This window comes from Cervus canadensis, chromosome 18, assembly GCF_019320065.1.
Source record: "Cervus canadensis isolate Bull #8, Minnesota chromosome 18, ASM1932006v1, whole genome shotgun sequence".
Classification (NCBI taxonomy): Eukaryota; Metazoa; Chordata; class Mammalia; order Artiodactyla; family Cervidae; genus Cervus; species Cervus canadensis.
In genome coordinates, this window is record NC_057403.1 from 14926113 (window position 1) to 14944847 (window position 18735).

Consider the following 18735-nt stretch of genomic DNA (forward strand, 5'->3'; position numbering starts at 1 on the left):
TGTTCAGAGCTGTGTCCCCAGTGCTAGGATGATCACAGACTTTTGAAAATATTCCCTGAATAAATGAATCTGCCAACTGGAAAAAAAAATGAGTCTGGGAGAACACTTTAGAAACTGCGAGAATCCCTGTGAATGTGAATCTGTGTAATGATAATTTTATATTTGAAAAACAAAAAGCAAACCTCTACTTTTAGTAACACCCACTGAGAAACAAGAGGAAAGCTTAGGGAGGCATTTCAAATGTTGATCACAGTCACTTAGGATGGGGTGCGCTTCGAGTCACAGAGCCCTCATTGAGAATATTTGTCAGGCGTCTTAAGTGTTCTGTCCTGGTTTTCACCTTGATTATTTTGCATTTCTTTCAGGGTTCTTTACATCGTGTGGATAAGAAATTCATTTAAAGAGTATATGTGTTTATGACTTTTTTTTTGCCTAGTCTACCATCTATATTCAAGCTTTGTGAGGATGAAAGTTTTAGTCTTTCAGTTGTGTCTGTCTCTTTGCAACCTCGTGGCCTGTAGCCCACCAGGCTCCTGTCCTTCAGATTCTCCAGGCAAGAATACTGGAGTGGGTTGCCATGCCCTTCTCCAGGGGATCTTCCCAACCTGGGGATTGAACCCAGGTCTGACTCATTGCAGGCAGATTCTTTACCATCTTGAGCCACCAGGGAAGCCTGTGAGGATGGCCATTCTAAATACTGGTGATGGAATGAATGTAATTGATAAGAGGGAGGAAGGTATGAGAGTCATGAGCTTCCAAGTGTCAGAGGTGTTCGAATGTGTTTGATACTGTTGCTAATTAACACTGAGAAGACATGGGTTTGCCTCAGCTTTAGATGGAAGCAAAGTCAGAAGTTTTTTTTTTCTTTTTGGGCCACCCACATGGCATGCAGGATCTTAGTTCCTAACCAGGGATGGAACCCATGCCCAGAGCAGTGGAAGTATGGAGTCTTAAACACTGGACCACCGCCAGGAAGTCCCAGGAGTTTTAATTCGGGGGACTCTGAAGGCAAATCTTGTAAGGTCTTGCAAACCACTTCACTAATCAATTTATCTAGTAGAAACACAGCTGCATAGTTTGGGGTGGCCTGTTGTGGACTCTTTCAGGGTGAAAACTTTCTCAATGAGGGAGATGGATTGAGAGAATCTCTCATTACATGTTCAGTTTCTAAGTTGTGTCTTTGTGACCCCCGGGACTGCAGCACACCAGTCTTCCCTGTCCTTCACTATCTTCTGGAGTTTGCTCAAATTTATGTCCATTAACTTGGTGATGCTTTCTAACCATCTCATCCTTAGCCATCCCTTTCTCCTTTGGCCTTCAATCTTTCCCAGAATCAGGGTCTTTTCCAAGGAGAAATGGGGATTTGCAGCCAGAGTGTTGAGTAAGGGGGTCAGTGGATGCAAAATCCTTGAGAAGAGATATCAAAGTGAGGAGGGGTCTTACTAAGTGAGTCTAATAGGATTCTCATTAAGGCAAGTCAAGGACTCAGAGGTTAAATGGGGGGAGAGGAACTTGATCTGGTATGAGAGGTGATTAGCTCTCAAGGGTGTGTGGGGGGGGGTGGGGGGAGATTTAGCAGGATTCTTTGCTAAGACCTGGAAGGCAGGCTCAGGGCCAAGGTCGAGCTCATTATTCCCTCAATTGCAAATTCTACCTGTGGGGCAGATGGACAGATTTCTTGGGGCCAGGCTGCAGAAATTGATTTAAAAGCTAATGGCAATGGATAGGGGTGGGAATATGAAAAGAAAAAGGGGACTTGAGGGCAAAAATTCCTTTCTTCTCCTCAGGAAAGATGTTCAGACCCTCATTCAGCACAAAGAATGAGATTCGATAGCTGTTTCAGAGAGTATTTTGAATATCACCAGCACACAAAGAGTAGGCAAACATCTGTTTAATAATGGCAAATTTACTATGAAAGCCCTGGGGGTGGGGGCTTGGCTGGGTGGGGCTTACTCTCATTCTTTGGATTTCTAAGAAATGACTGAGCCAGAACAGTTTTTTAATTTACAGCTTTTTTTTTTCTTTTTTTAAAAAGAAACTTTAAAAAAATAAAATAATGAAACTTTTCCTTTTGGAACAAGTTTAGATTTACAGAGAAATTGCAATGTGTATAGTTTCCACTATGCCTGCTCCCAGTTTCCCCTCTACATAAATCCATTATTACTCCAACAAGGACTGAGAAACCCTCGCAGCCAAGTGGAGAAGTGGAGCCCAAGAAAACATGACAACTATGTAATGCGATGTTCTGAGTGGGACGCTGGAACCGAAAATGACATTAGGTTAAGGTGTAAAAAAAAAAAAAAAAAACTAGGAAAAGCTGAATTAACCACAGACTGCAGCTAATAATAATAATGTTGACTTTTTAAATGTAACAAACAGAGCACAGAGAACTGGGTATTCTATAATAACCTAGATGGTAAAAGAATTTGAAAATAATTCATACCTACAAAGATAAATTTAAAATACATCATTAGTACATTGGTAGAACACATTTATTACAATGAATAAACCAATATCATTATTGTTATTAGCTGAAGTCCATAGTTAATTTGTATTTCCTTAGTTTTGCTATTAGAACATTAGTACAACAAACTTGTTACATTTAATAAGCCAATATTATTATTAGCTGTGATCCATGGTTAATTCGAATTTCCTTAGGTTTTTTTTTTTCTTTGGAGTTCCACTTGGCTGTGAGGGTTTCTCGGGCTTTTCTTATTTGGGGACAGTTTTGAGGCCTTCTGGTATAGAATGTGCTTCAACTGGGATTATGTGGTCAGTTAGACACCTGCTTCCTCTGTTGGGATTGGTCTCCTGTTTTTCTCATGATTAGATTAGGAGCCTGATGGGCTGCGGTCCATGGGGTCGCAAGAGTCGGACACAAGTGAACTGCCTTAAGAGTTTAGATAGAGAGCCTGGGGACTTCCCTGGTAGGCCACTGGTTAAGTGGAGAAGGAAATGGCAAGTCACTCCAGTATTCTCGCCTGGAGAATTCCAGGGACGGAGGAGCCTGGTGGGCTGCCGTCTATGGGGTCCCACAGAGTGAAGCAACTTAGCAGCAGCAGCAGCCAGTGGTTAAGGCTCTGAGCTTCCCATGCAGGGGGCACAGATTCGATTCACATCCCACAAGGTGCTGCCAAAAATTAAGAAATTTACACATGAAAAGAAAAGAGAGAACCTGTTCCCAGAATAAAGCTACCACCAGCGACGTCTACAAAGACTATGTGGCAAGTGTGTGTGTATCAAGATGGGGACGAACCTGGAGGCCTGGAGATCAGACTCCCCTCTGTGTTCCATTGTCCCAGCCCAGCCCAAGCAAATGTTTGATTTGCTTTCCATCTCCATGTGAATTGACCTTCTCTCAAGTCCCATTCCACCAGCCTCAGCATCTTCTTTTGTCTTTAGCTGAAGGTGGCTTGTAAAGGCAAAGGTTTTGGCCATTCTGGCTAGTTACTCCATTTCCCTGAGGCTCCTCATGTATTGCTGTCCAGTCGCTCAGTCGTGTCCCAGTCTTCCCCCTGTAGTGGTAGCACCGGGTCCCAGTTACTGGTTCACCAGGGAATTCTTGGTCTCATGTCAATTTAGAACAAGAGAACCTAGAAGAGTAGAGGCACATTTCTTCCTTCTGGACAATACTGACCTATACTCTGACTTAAGCCTGATTGAGTCAGGCTCCCCTCCAGCCTCTTAACTACACCTTGACCTTGACCTGCCCGTGGCCCTCCCGTCCAATCTTCGCAAATAAAAAAAAAAAATCTGCCTGTCTCCACCCCACCCTTGATAGCTGATAACTTCTGATCTCTGATCAAGTTCCTCATCCTACACCCCTGATGTCTAAGGCCTTGGCTTGCTTTCAGCAGGAATCCTGTTAAGCAAGTTAGTAAGCATCCCCGCACCATGAGGTCTCCTGCTGGTAATTTTCCATCCACTCACTCACCTTCACTCTGCTGTTGACTCTTACTCCCTGAATTTGAGCCCAGTCTCAATCCCCATGGGCTTCCCTGGTGGCTCAGATGGTAAAGAATCTGCCTGCAATACAGGAGACCCAGGTTCAATTCCTGGGTTGGGAAGAACCCCTTGGAGGAGGAAATGCCAACTCACTCCGGGTTTCTTGCCTGGAAAATCCCACTGGACAGAGGAGCTTGGGGGGGCTCTAGTCTCTGGGCTCACAAAGTGTCAGACTCAACTGGGCACAGCACACATTCTTTTTCAAATTCCTTTCCAATTTAGGTTATCATAGAATTTTGAGTAGAGGTCCTTGTGCCATACAGCAGGTCCTTGTTGGTTACCTGTTTTCAAATAGCAGTGTGTCCGTGTCCATCCTAAACTCCCAGTCTGTCTTTCCCCCTCCTCCCCACCCCGGTAATCATAAATTCCTTCTCTAAATCTGTTAGTCTGTTTCTGTTAACTCTTGTCGACTTAAAAAAGAAAGAAAGAAAGAAAGCACTATATGAGTTGCGAGTTAAGTTTTATTTGGGACAAAATGATGACTGCAGTCTAGAGACAGAACCTCAGATAGCTCTGAGAAATGGCTCCAGAGAGGCAGGGGGAAGGTCAGTATGTATGTGATTTTGGGGAAGAGAAGTTATGCAATCAAGCACTTCTTTTTTTTTTTCCTGCAGAAGGTTTCTGCTAATCACGAGGAGCAGACATCACCAAGAAGGATTTTAGTGCTTTCCTAGATATGAGGAGATACAAGAATTGGGCTCATAAAATCAGTTCCTGAAAATATTTAAATTTCTGAAGACCTGTCCTGCCAGTTTTTCCACTGAGCACAGCGTGCCTCCTTTCTGAGAGCTCCTTTCAAGCCGTGTTGAAGGGCAACAGCTGCAGCAGCTCATGATTTAACCCTTGTAGAGTCAAGCACCAATTTGCAGTTGACTAATCTGTATCCCCCCCCCCTTTTTTTTTTGGCTGCACTGTGCCACTTGTGGGATCTTAGTTCCCTGACCAGGAATTGAACCTGGGCCCTGGGCAAAAAGTGTTACCGAAAGCGTGTGTGGGGTCTGGCTGCCTGCCACTCAACAGCAGATAATCAGGCCAGGCTTTATTTCAGATGCTGGCAACTAGGTTGGGGGAGGGTGGTGGACTTCACCCCCCCCCCCATCAAGAAGGGGGTGAGAGTTTTTATAGATGGGGGGTGGTGCTACATGCAGAAACAGCACAGTCATCTCCAACAGTCAGCTTCAAATTGGTCATCAGTGGTCTGAGCAGAATCAGCTTGATTGTGTTAGTTGCAGTTAATCTTCAGTTTCAGGGTCCGTTTGTTCCCACTTCTTTCCAGCCAATTCTCTGAATTGTGGCAGCTCATGTCCGGGGTGCAGTCAGGTCGCCCTATAGTTAACTTCTCCACCTGCTGCTTTGGTGTCTATAGGACAGCTCACAGGATATGGCTCAGAATATTGTCTATAGCTCTTGAGGGGGAACTAAAGGTCCTTGACTATGTCTAATGACTACATTATTATTTAGTCCTCTTTGATTGTTTTCCTTTGTTTCAGCATTTCTCCCTTCTCTGATCAAACTTATTCTTTGACTACAGTGTTCCACAGGCAAAAGGCAAGCAGAGAACATGGTGTGGGGGGCAAGGACCAAAGCATGAAGTCCTAATCACTGGACCACCTGGGAATTCCCAAGTCTTCACCAACTTTTAACAAGTGTCCAGTGGATTTTTTTTTCTTTGTTACTTGTTCCAGAACCTGCACTGTTAAACACTCAGAGCCATACCATTTATTCTAGGATTCCACACTCAGATGGGTTTTTACTGATGATGTACTTTAAGAAAAAAAAAGAGAAAGAACATGCTGAAGTGATGAAGGTTTGGAGATAAGGGAGGGAAGGGATGGGCCAGGAAGGACCTCTCTGCTCAGCCCTGGGAACCATCTCAATAACTAGGTCCTGTTATCTGCCCTCTGGACTCATTTTTACCATCAACTCTGTGTTTCCAACACAATAACCATTAGCCATGCTTAGCTCTTTAAAATTTAATTAATTAAGAATTAAGGTAAGCTCCCAGGATCGCATCTGGAGAATGGCTTGTATTCTGCCGGCTTCGGAGTCAGGAGGGAAAGCCTGGCAGAGGTACCCATTCCATTCCCAGTTTGCTCAGTATCTGGTGATTGGAAGACACTCTGCAACAAGAGAAGAAAAAGAAAAAAAAAGAATTAAGGTCGTACTGAATAGCACAGGGAATTGTATTCAGTATCCTGAGATAAACCATAATGGAAAAGAATATTTTTAAAATATTTATATATATGTATAGCTTTGTCACTTTGTTATACAGCAGAAATTAACACAACATTGTAAATCAACTTTATTTCAATTAAAAAAAAAAAAAAAACAGGTGGGAAAAAAAAATTCACCTCCTTAGTCTGAAGTTACCAGGCAAAATACAGGATGATCAGTTAAATCTGAAGCTCAGGAAATTCCCCAGTGGTCCAATGGTTATGACCACATTTCCACTGTAAGGGGCATGGGTTTGATTCCTGGTGGGGTGACTAAGATCCTGAGAGTCTTGCAGCAAGGCAAACAAAACAAAACAAAGAGAATTCCTTCAAGATCTTGTAAGGAGTCACAGGACCCACCAAGATTAGTCTTGTGTGTGTATGAGTTGCTTCTGTTCATATTTAAACTCTTTAAGTATTTAAAGAGTTCCTGTCCAACTCTTTGCCAGGCTCCTCTGTCCTTGGGATTTCCCAGGCAAGAATACTGGAGTGGGTTGCCATTTCCTTCTCCAGGGGATCTTCCTGACCCAGGGATCAAAGTTGGGTCTCCTGCATTGCAGAGGAATTCTTTATTTTCTGAGCCCTGCTGATCCTCAGATTCAGCTGGAATAAAGTCTTCCATTTTTTTCTTAGATCGACTGACTTTCCATTGACAGGGAAGAGGTCTAGAAAATATTCCAAGGCATTACAGCTTCTGAAAAAGAGGTTTCAGATGTCCAACTCACTTCAAAGAACTGAGTCTCATAAGCTAGGTACAAAAAGATATTTTTAACACATAGAACAAAGAGCATTTAACAGGGAATTCCTCTTGGATGACTAGAATCCTGAAGAGGTTTGGGGTGGGGCTTAATCTCATTTTCTTTTTTATCTGTTTAGGATTTACAAGGGCAGTTTTTTTAGTTTCCAAAATCCAATTTCACTGATTATTCCTGAAGACTTCTTGTGAGCAATTTATTTATTCATTAGGTATTAGCTGAAATCTATTTTCTGGGTCCTAACTCACTGGTAAGAAAGGGAGATATAATCCCTTAGTACTTGGGGTCCGTGCTCAAGGACTCAGAACCTGAGAAAGCCAAGAGCTGTATATGGCCACTGGGTGGTGGGGATGGTACAGGTGACTCCCCTGATTTGAGATCCTCTGAAAGATATTCTAAAGAAAGCTTTGGGAGGGAAAACTTTTTCCTCTTTCAAAGAGGTCTAGTAGTTGAAGGCCAGAAAACTAACAGCGAAATTAACAGGAGAAAAGAAGCTTATTAACAAGTGCATGAGGGACCTCCCGCTATTGAGAAACTAGAGAAACTTTTACATAAGGCTTCCCTGGTGGCTCAGATGGTGTAGAATCCGCCTGCAATGCAGGAGACCTGGGTTTGACCCCTGGGTTGGGAAATCCCCTGGAGAAGGAAATGGCAACCCACTCCAGTACCCTTGCCTAGAGAAGCCCATGGACAGAGGAGCCTGGCGGGCCACAGTCCACCATGTCTCAAAGAGTCGGACACGACTGGGCAATTAACACTTGAACTGAAGGAGGCTGTATAGGGGCTTCAGTCGGAGGGTACAGAAAGTTCTGTGGGGCCTTCTGATGCTCGGGCTATGGCCTTCTGCCTTGGCAACTGAATTACAGGAAACTTCCCTTGCAGGAGGTGGTTGAGGGCAGCTGTTTTCTGGGGAGGAAGATGAAGCTTATCTAAGATTTCTTTCTGCATCTTCAGCAGCTGAATTGTTTTTATTTGGGGATAGATATAATTTGGGGACAAAAGGAACTTCCCTGGTGGTCCAGTGTTAAAGACTGCTTCCACTGCAGGGGGTGCGGGTTGAAATCTCTAGTTGGGGAACTCAGGTTTGCATTTGCCTCACAGCACAGTCCAAAAAAACAAACAACACACACACAAATAAGGATAATTTGGGAATTAAAGATTATTTTACCTGAACTCTGGGATTCCATGTGGGCCCCCATTTCAAAGGGAAGTAAGACAGGCAAGCATAGTAGGGTGGGGGTATGTAAAGGTGTTGTTAAAACTCACATTCGCAGGATAAAAAGTTTAATCTGAAAAGCTTTGTTTTGGGGGCTAAGGCCTGTGGCTTCTAGCACCTTGGGCAGTGAAAGCCGGAGTCCTAACTACTGGACCACCAGGAAATTGCCTCTTGAATGTTTTTCCAGATTTTATGAGGCTGGAATGGTGGGGCTGGTGAGTAAAGCTGAAACTTCATAGCCAGGAGCCTGATTTCTCAAATAGAAGCTCCATGAGAGCGGAAGAAGGGGGTGACAGAGGATGAGATGGTTGGATGGCATCACTGAGTCAATGGACATAAGTTTGTGCAAACTCCGGGAGATGGTGAAGGACAGGGAAGCCTAACGTGCTGCAGCCCGTGGGGTCGCAAAGAGTCGGACATGACTGAAAGCGACTTAGCATGTAGCAGATACACATTTCACAGATGGGTACCCTGAGACACCGGCAAAGTGTGGTCCCAGCTGACAAATCAGCTAACTGGACAGGAAAGCAAATTTGGGGGTGAATGTGGAGAAAGAAGAGGGGCTAAGTAGACTAGAAACAAATTTTGAGAAAGAGGTGTAAGCCCCCAGGAAGACACATGTCTGCAGTTACCCCCAGGACTTTATTTTGGAGTGAAAACTTCTTTTTAGTGAGTGAAATCTGTGACTCAACATGCGTCAGCTACAGATTGGCACTTGCCATCTACCTCTGCAAGGATTAAATCCGATGCTGCTGCAGCTGCTGACCTTCAACACCTCCTGAAAGGAGCTCAGGGTGGAGAGCAGAACCTGTTGCAGAGAGGAGGCCAATTCTGACTCCAGGTTGGAAACTCTTTCTTTGACTTGCCTTTATTATTATAATCATACTTAATGGCTTGCCTGGAGGACCCTGCCCCTCTGCTTGTCTGCAAACTAAAGTGCCTTTGTTCAGCTCACGGAGAGATAATTTGTTCCTCCCCACCTGTGAACAGGACAGATTAACACACCCCTTCGGAAGGCTGGACATCCCCTTGGAGATGTTTTGCAAGACTGAAGACCCTTCCATTGTACTTCCTCACTTCCTCTCCCTTTCTATTGTGCCTTTTGACTTTAGTTCCTCATTGCTTCTTTCTCTCACATCTGTAAAAGAACCTGGCATCTAGACCCCAATAAGACGGTGATTTTGAGGTGCTAGCCTGCCCTCTTCTCCGTCTGCTGGATTCGGATTATTAAATCTCTTCCTTGCCTCAACACCTCCTCTCTCAGATTCATTGGCCTATTGTGTGGCGAGCAGAGTAACAAAAGGAGGCAGTCTGTACTCCAGGAAAAACTGGCAGGACAGGTCTTCAGAAAGATATTTCCAGGAGTTGATTTTATGAGCCCAGTTCTTGTATCTAGGATATCCCCATATCTAGGAAAGCACTAAAATCCTACATGGTGATGTCTGCTCCTCGTGACTAGTAGAAACTTGCAAAAAAAAAAAAAAGTGCTTGATTGCATACACTTCCCCGAAATCACATACATAGCTGACCTTCCCCCTGCCTCTTTGGAGCAGTTTCTCAGAGCTGCCTGAGGTGCTGTCTCTCCAGCTGCGGTCCTCATTTTGCCCCCAAATAAACTTACTTGGGGGCTTCCCTGGTGGCTCAGTGGGTAAAGAATCTGCCTGCAATGCGGGAAACCTGGGTTTGATCCCTGAATGGGGAAGATCCCCTGGAGGAGGGCATGGCAATCTACTCCAGTATTCTTGCCTGGAGAATCCCCATGGACAGAGGAGCCTGGCGGGCTGCAGTCCATGGGGTCGCACAGAGTCGGACACGGCTGTGCGACAATCACAAGCGCGCACACTTCCTTGGCTCCCAACTCTCGCTTCGTGCGTTCTTTTTTAAATCAACACAAGCAATCTGTTGTTTGTGCCACCTGGGCTGTGACTGTCTTCTCCATCAAAATGGGAACACCTTAAAGCCGACACCAAGGCAGACACATCTCTGGTATCATTCAGCGTGGGTGCTGGTCTGCAGAAAGCTGGCTGAGTGGGTGAAATGGACTCACAGTGATTTCACTGAGCCCTGGTTCAGTCTGAGCAAGTAGCTCAGATTATGGCTTTATTTAGCAAATCCTCATTCCCAGTGCATAAAGATCATGTACTTTCATTTATTTATCCTGGACATGGCTAATGCAGTTCTCATAGTGACTTAAGGACTCAGAGATGTCAAGCCCCTTGCTTAAAAATCATGGAGCTCCTATAAGCCAGGATTTACACTCGGAGACCTCCAGATCTAATTTGTGTTGTTATCCCCACCTACTGGAGGCTTCTGGTATTTTTTTGTTTTTGTTGGGTTGTTTTTTTTTTTTTGGCCTCAGGTTTGTTATTGTCGTTCAGTCACTTAAGTCTCGTCTGACTCTTTGAGACCCTATGGACTGCAGCATGCCAAGCTTCTCTGTCCTTCACGATCTCTCTGAGTTTGCTCAGACTCATGTCCATTGAGTCCGTGATGCTATCTAACCATCGCATCCTCTGTCGCCTTCTTCTCTTTTGCCTTCAATCTTTCCCAGCATCAGGGTCTTTTCCAAAGAATCCACTCTTTACATCAGGTGGCCAAAGTATTGCCTACCAATTAATGAGATAAGATTAATATGATAAGGTTTTCACAAGTAAGCCATGATGTCAGTCACTTTACATAGTTTTCCCACTATGCCCAATCTCATTTTTTTCCAATGAGGATATTGAAAACTGCATTTTCTTTTTGTAGGAGATATAAATTAGGATTTAGGATTAACATATGCACACTACTGTATATAAAATAATCAACAAGGACCTACTGTATAGCACAGGAAATTTTATTCAATACTCTGTAATGACCTATATGGGGAAAAAATCTGAAAAAGAATTGAATCAGTTTGTTGGGACCTGAAACTAACACAACATTGTAGATCAACTATACTCCAATAAAAAATCATTTTTTAAAAAATGGGGGTGACCAGGAAAGGAATGAAATTCTCTGGTGGTCCCGTGGCTAAGACTCTGCTTTCACTATCAAGGCAGGGTTAAATCCCTGGTTGGAGACCTCAGATCCAGCATTCCACACAGCACAATGAAAAAAAAAAAAAATTCCAATTTTATGGTGTTATAGTCAGGGTGAGTGAGGGTGGCATAAAATAAGGGGATGCTAGAATCATTCAGATCAGCCTCTTGTGAACAGAGGGGACTGGGGTACATCCCCAAACAAATGATCAAATATCTTTGGAAATATGTGTCCCCAAGTAGGCAAAAGATATGAACAAATAGTCCGTGGAAGTGAAACTCGTTCTGCTGGAAAAAAAACAGTGAGAAACCAAACTGCTGAGACATTGAGGTTGTACTTCAAAGTGAAAAATACTATGGTGACAGTTAAATCCAAAAAGCATTTGCTGGTTCCCCTGGTGGTTCTGAACTGTGGTGCTGATGGAGACTCTTGAGAGCCCCTTGAATTGCAAGTAGATTGAGCCAGTCCATCCTAAAGGAAAGCAACCCTGAAGATTCACTGGAAGGACTGATGCTGAAACTGAGGCTCCAATACTTTTGCCACCTGATGCGCAATGCTGACTCACTGGAAAAGACCCTGATGCTGGGAAAGATGGAGTGCAGGAGGAGAAGGGGATGACAGAGGATGAGATGGTTGGATGGCATCACCGACTCAGTGGACATGAATTTGAGCAAACTCCAGGAGATGGTGAGGGAAGTCCGGCATGCTGCAGTCCATGGGGTCACAAAGAGTCGGACACAAATTGGCGACTGAGCACCCACACAGAGACGTGTGCAGGTCACTTCGGTCAAACTTGGCTTGTTGATCTGCATCCGTAACCTGTTGTATACACTCGCGTTCCTTTCATACACACTCCCATTCTTCAGACTTAAAGGCCTTGATTGCAGCTGCTAAAGGATCCACCCTGCAAACAAGCCGCTTCCTCCTGCTGCATCTCACTGGGAGGCAGCTTCTCACCTGGAGGAGGATGCTCTGTGAGCATCCCTTTCTGCACTTGCCCTACATCCACTCTGGCCTCTCCGGGATTTGCTCTGGAGCTAGACCACAATGTTCTTTTCAAAACGCGCATAATTATCCTGACCTAAACCCAGCTCAAAAAAAAAAAAAAAAAAACACATTAATGGAACCAAAGTCCTTGTAAAGGCAAATTCTTACCAGCCCTTACAGGGACTTAAATAACTGTATCCCTGTAAGCTCTGCATCATCATTACCCTTCTGTCTTGTTAGATGTCAGCCCACTCACTGTCCATTATTTCTTTTCTGAAGAGGGCTCTCAGCCTGATCCACTCTGCCTGGAATGCTTTTAGCTAGCTAATCACCACCCTGTGTATCCTTTTAAAGGTAAATGCCATTTCCTCAGAAAATATGTTCCTGACAAGACCAAAGTACCCTCTCTTTTTCTTTGCAAAACAGACCACATTTTTTTTTTTTTTCCAGGGTGGGGAGGGTCATACTCAGAAGCTTCTATTGTAATGATTTTTTTTTTTTTTTTGAAGATGGGAACTTTAAAAAAAAAAAAATGAAATAAAATGTTACAAAATGAACAGGAAGCATACTAGGTATAACCATCTGAACCAATTCCAGACCTTACTGTCAACTGGCAGGAAATAAAGACCAAGGACCATTGGACCAGGAAGATTTGGCCAGAAAAATCCAGGCCGTGGGACACCCTTATAGGTCAAATCGCTCAAGTTCTACAATATAGACTAGAACAAAGGGAATATAGTATTATGGGGAAGGGTCTGGGTGATGGAGAAGCAGAAAAGGGAAGATTGTTCATCGGTCTCTATTTTATTTCATGATGTGATTTTCTCTGCTCTGCTAGGGCCGTAAGTTCCTTGAGAACACATGTCATTCTTGAGTTCACCCATCCCAACAGTAGTAGTGTTTGATATAGCTTCTTGCCCCCACACATGTTTCTCAATCAGAAATGATATCTTCCCATGTGGGACTTAGAGCCATCTGGCCACATCAACAAAGGTGAAGAGATGGTTCTGCCAGGCAAGTGCACTCACAGACCTCTGGGTGGCAGAAGAGGTGACCGAATAAAATACAGGATGTTAAAAAAAAAATTCAGGATGCTCAGTAACATTTGGATTTCGAGTAAACAATGAATCGTCTGCTATTCAAAGAAGCATTTTCATATATTACAGGCTTAAATAACAAGTCATTTCCTCACTTCAATAGCAACTCATTTTTTTTTTTCCCTAAAGAATGTCCCAAATGAGGGTTTCCCTGGTGGCTCAGATAGTAAAGAATTCACTTGCAATGCAGAAGACCCAGGTTCAATCCCTGGGTCAGAAAGATGCCCTGGAGAAGGGAATGGCAACCCACTCCAGTACTCTTGCCTGGGAAATCTCATGGACAGAGGAGCCTGGCTGGCAGGCTACAGTCCATAGGGTTGAAAAGAATTGGACACAACGGAGCTAACACTTTCAAACTTTTGCACATGCCCCAAATATTCAATATATGAGACATTTGTATTAAAACATCATCCATTGTTTATCTGAATTTCAAATTGTACTGCATATCTTATAGTTCACTTGTTCAATCCGGCATGCCATTGGGGAATTCAGCGAGGCATCTCTCCAGAAGGTTTGTACTTTCAGCAAGAACTTGGAATGTGGAAATCTCATCGAAGGGATTGGATCATCATGGCTCTTCATCACTTTCAGAAACTCTGCCAGATCCATGAATTCTCCACAAGGTCTAAACTATGGGCAGGAAGGATGGTTGGACTGGAGGAACTGGCCGGGGTTGGGCGGGTAGTCTGTCCAGAGTGTGCATCCTGCCGGGCTTTTGACCTCCTGTACCAAACTTCTTCATCCACCTCCCCTCACCCCACCCGATATCAATCTCTTTCATTCCCCACCCCCAGCCTCCTTACCATCCTTGTTACTGTTCAGTCGCTCAGTTGCGTCCGACTCTTAGCGACCCCATGGACTGCAGCACGCCAGGCTTCCCTCTCCATCGCCAACTCCTGGAGTTTACTCAAACTCGTGTCCATGGAGTCAAGTGATGCCATCCAACCATCTCATCCTCTGCTGCCCCCCTTCTCTTCCTGCTCTCAATCTTTCCCAGTATCAGGGGCTTTTCCAATGCATTGGCTCTTAGCATCAGGTGGCCAAAGTATTGGAGCTTCAGCTTTGACATCAGTCCTTCCAGTGAATCTTCAGGTATTTCCCTACCATGGTTACATGCTTTACTTCATCAAGGGCTCAGCTCCAACACTGAGGGGACTTCCGGACTAACCCAGCCAGGACAGCTGCTCCCACACCCATCCCAGTTTACTCTGCCTAGGTGAATTTTCATGGTCCTCATCACCAGACAAACCATCTATACTTGACTACATGCTAATGGGAGCTACCCAGGTGGTACTGGTGATGAAGAACCTGCCTGCCAATGCAGGAGATATAAGAGACTTGGGTTCGACCCCTGGATCAGGAAGGTCTCCTGGAGGAGGCAATGGAAACCCACTCCAGTACTCTTGCCTGGAGAATCCCATGGACAGAGGAGCCTGGCAGGCTACAGTCCATGGGGTCACAAAGAGTCAGACACGACTGAGCAGGCACACACATGCTAATGAGCTGCACCAGAACTGGGAGTTCTTTCATATAATGCTGTAAATGAGTAAAACAAAAATGAACCCGACTTCTTTAGGGTTGGTGATTCATACCATAGGGGTTTGAAAAGACTTGATTATGGCCGTGCTGCAGAAGCAGCATATCTGTTTTAAGATATGGTCTAGAACACAGGCTAAAAGGAAAAGGGAATCAATGAATCTTCAAGTGGAACACAATTTTACTAACACGGTGTTAGCGTAAGTAAAAATTTCCGGGGAATAAGTATGACACCTATAGAGGTGTTTAAAAAAATTATTTGCTTTATTTGGCTGTGCCAGGTCCTAGCTGTGGCATGCAGGACCTGTACTTGTGACATGTGGCATCTCGTTCCCCAGCCAGAGACTGAACCCAGGCCCTCCACATTGGGAACATGGAGTCTTAGCCACTGGACCACCAGGGAAATCCCTAAAGGGAATATTTTACCTCCCTTGGTTCCCAGGATGAGCAGTTCTTAGACTGTAACTCCAGATTCCAATAATGTTGTTAGCTGAAGGGCAATTCTGCTTTTTTTTTTTTTTTGGCTCAGAAAAAAATGCAATGTGTTAGACATGCATGGTTTGTACCCAACAATTCGGCTGGACTTAACAATCTCTATGGAGATAGACACAGAGGTAAGTGATTATTCAGCTTCAGTGTCTCATTTGTAGTCCAGGTGAGATCATCCATAATGGAAACTGAGATGTTTCAGGGGCTTCGCTGGTGGCTCATTGATAAAGAATCTGCCTGCAATGCAAGAGGCCTGGGTCTGACCCTTGGTTGGGAAGATCCCTGGGAGAAGGGAATGGCTACCCACTCCAGTATTCTTGCCTGGAGATTCCCATGGACAGAGGAGCCTGGTGGGTTACAGTCCATGGGGTCGCATGCTGCAGGATGTGGCCAGAAAAAGAAAAAAAGAAGAAGAATTAAGTAGTTTAAGAATGCTTGACTCTCTGCCCCTAGCTTCCTCTTGGTAAATTTGCAAGTGGACCACAAGGGCAAGAGAACCTCCAGTTGCGGGTCAGTCAATTGAGCAAGACAATGTTCCAGGGAAGACAGAGGGAAGTCAGCTGGCTTGCAGCAATGGAAGAATGACAGAGAATCTGACCTCCCGCCTTAATGATTAACTGAGACTGTTTCCCTTTAAAGATTGTTTTGGCTGAGGAGATGGCTACAAGTCCACCTTCTCCCCAGATCGCTAGCTTTTCTGAATAAAGCATCTTTCTTCTCTACGGAAGCCTGTCCCTTGATTTATTGTCTGTTGAGTGGCAAGTGGCCAAACCTGCCATCAGCTACAGATCTAACTGCTGGGCTGGGATAGCCAATGGGTCAAAGCTGGTCACCTGCCTCTGAGTTAATATACCCCAGGTGAGTCCTCTATCTTCATGCATGAAGATTAAACTTGGTAATTTATAGTTAGGATGGCTTACTGCTGGAGCCTGGGCTAATGCAGATGTTAAAGCATTGATAGCCTTTTTATTAATTCAGTTGGGTCTGGTTGGGTAGAGTTTAGTAATGCATAGAGAGCGTGGGCAACGCAGGGACATCTAGGCACCTAATCCTCCCAATGTCTGGCTAGACGTAGAAATCCCCCGAGTGATCGGGAGCTCAGAAAGCCAGGGTTCCCTTAATTCTTTCAGAATCAATCAACATTCTTCCTTAGATATGAAACGGCCTAAATATTTCACAACTCGTGAGCAGAACTGCAGTTTGTCTGTGGAGGTATTACGCCACTTAGAGGTTAATTCCTGTAACAGAGGGATAGTATCTAAACTCTCCACAACAGCTTAAAGTGAAAGTGATAAAACTCAGGGCGCCCACATTGTAGGCCGACTGTTCACTTTCTGAGTCACCAGGGAATCCCCCACTTTGTGTGGTTGCCTTAAAAAAAAAAATTTACAATATTGCAAGTCAACTATACTTCAATTTAAAAAAAAAGTTAATGTAAGACTCAACTACTACATTTAAGTTCTGTTTTGATGGCCTGTGTCCTGGGTCTTATCTTATGGGTCACTTGGTAGATTTCAGAATCTAGTCAACCCTTCACCAGGACCCCCAGCCTCTTCACTGCTCCACCTCCTCTTGCCAGATTCTCCTTCCTGAAGACTAGAGCTCCTTATCTCATATCTCCCATTTTCCTTCTCTGCCTGTGCGCTCAGCTTTCCCAGCAAACAGAGCTCCTTGAAGAAGAGGACCAAGTCACGTCCCCTTCCAGCCCTTTGTGCAAGGCTGGATGCAGGCACGAGGCTCGTTAAATGCTTTTGTTGCTTGAATTCACCTCAGAGATCTTAAGCTCCCCTTCTCCTGGTTGGGGCCCAGCTGGCCTTGGGGTCCCCCCACACTGGAGTGTCTCAGGGAGGTACAGACTGTGGGGAGCTGAGTGTGTAAGAGGGCTGGGAGGGAGCAGAGTCTGAGTGGGGCCCCCTGTTTTACATCCCTTCTTAGGGCCCTTGAGATCCATGAATTCAAGTGTCCAGAGGAATAATCAACCAACCATGTATAATGGGAATATGAAAGGGTTTTGTTTGAACCAAACTGAGGACTGTCCTCTGGGAGACAGATGCTCAGATAGTTCTGAGGAACCGCTTCACTGAAGCAAGAGTTTTCAGCTCAGTCTTATACTTTATCCAAACAAAGAACAGACATCAAACATGCCAGAGTGTATTCCTTCAAGGCTCCAAAAAAGACAGACTTAGTACATAGTGAGACAGCGGGACCCTGGTGACAGAGAAGGGCACTTTCTCTTCCAGGGAGCATTAACACGGATGCCGTGAGAACAGAGTTGTTCACCCTCATCTTCAGAACAGATTTCCTTTACCTCAGCGGTTAAAGCAGATGTGCTGTGAGGGTTGGGCAGGCTGTCCTAGTTCACACACAGTTCAGGCTGAATCGTGTATAAGACAGATTGACTTCTCCATTCCTCAATACGTGAACATCTTCTCCATCACAAGCAGCTAAAAATCTTAGAACCATATGATCCAGCAATCCTACCTCTGAGGATATACCCAGAAGAGTTGAAGCCACACTCAGGAAGAGACATGTGTCCACTCGTGTTCACAGCACCATTATTCACAGTAACTAAGACATGAAAGCAACCCCAGTGCCCATTGACCAAAGGATGGTGAAGCCATTGTTGTAGGTACCAATAACAGAGTATATTCAGCATTTAAAGAGAAAGGAGTATAACATGCTACAACATGGATGGACCTAGTGGATATCACACTCAGTAAAATAAACCTGATAGTAAAGGACAAATTTTGGATGATTCCACTGAAATGAAGAACCTGGAGTAGTCAGATTCATCGAGACAGAGAATAGAAAGGTGATTGCCAAGAACTGGGAAAGGATAAAGGGGGATTTGTTGTTGTTGTTGTTGAATGTGTAGTTTCTGTTTGCCAGAGGAAAAATGTACTGGCGTTTGGTTGCACAAAATGTGAATGTACTTAACATGGAAATGGGGTAGGACCCTAGGGTCCTTGACCCCCATGTCCTCTGCCTGCCTTCTGTCTGTGGGATAAGCTTAGCCAAAGAATCAGTTTAATCCAAGAAGTGAGAGCATGCAGAAACAAAGAACAACAGTCAAAAGAGAACAGATAATAATAATGTGGTGACGAGGCATAGTCACAGACCTTTAGTTCCTCCTCAAGGGCTACAGACAGTATTCTGAGAGTGTGTGGAGATGGACATTTCCACCAGCTGCAAGAGAGTAACTAGCTGATGACCGGAATGTAGCCATGATAACAGCTGCCCCAGTTCTGAGAAATGGCCTCAAGGAAACGGGAACAAACTGATCTTGTGACTGGAGAGTAACTGTACCTAAAACAATCAAGATGCTGCTGGTCCAACCATCGATGACCAAGTTCAAGATGACTGTCAGAGCGGACCGTGCTGTTCTCCACGTAGCCTCCTCCCTCTGTCCATAAACC

At 44.5% G+C, this 18735-nt stretch overlaps 1 non-coding gene across 1 annotated transcript; it reads left to right on the forward strand.

The window, feature by feature from the left end:
* The first annotated feature begins 6000 nt into the window (after positions 1-6000).
* Positions 6001-6136, forward strand: LOC122421830. The gene has a single exon (XR_006263639.1). It is a non-coding gene; the product is annotated as a small nucleolar RNA SNORA7 (small nucleolar RNA).
* Positions 6137-18735: the final 12599 nt, after the last annotated feature.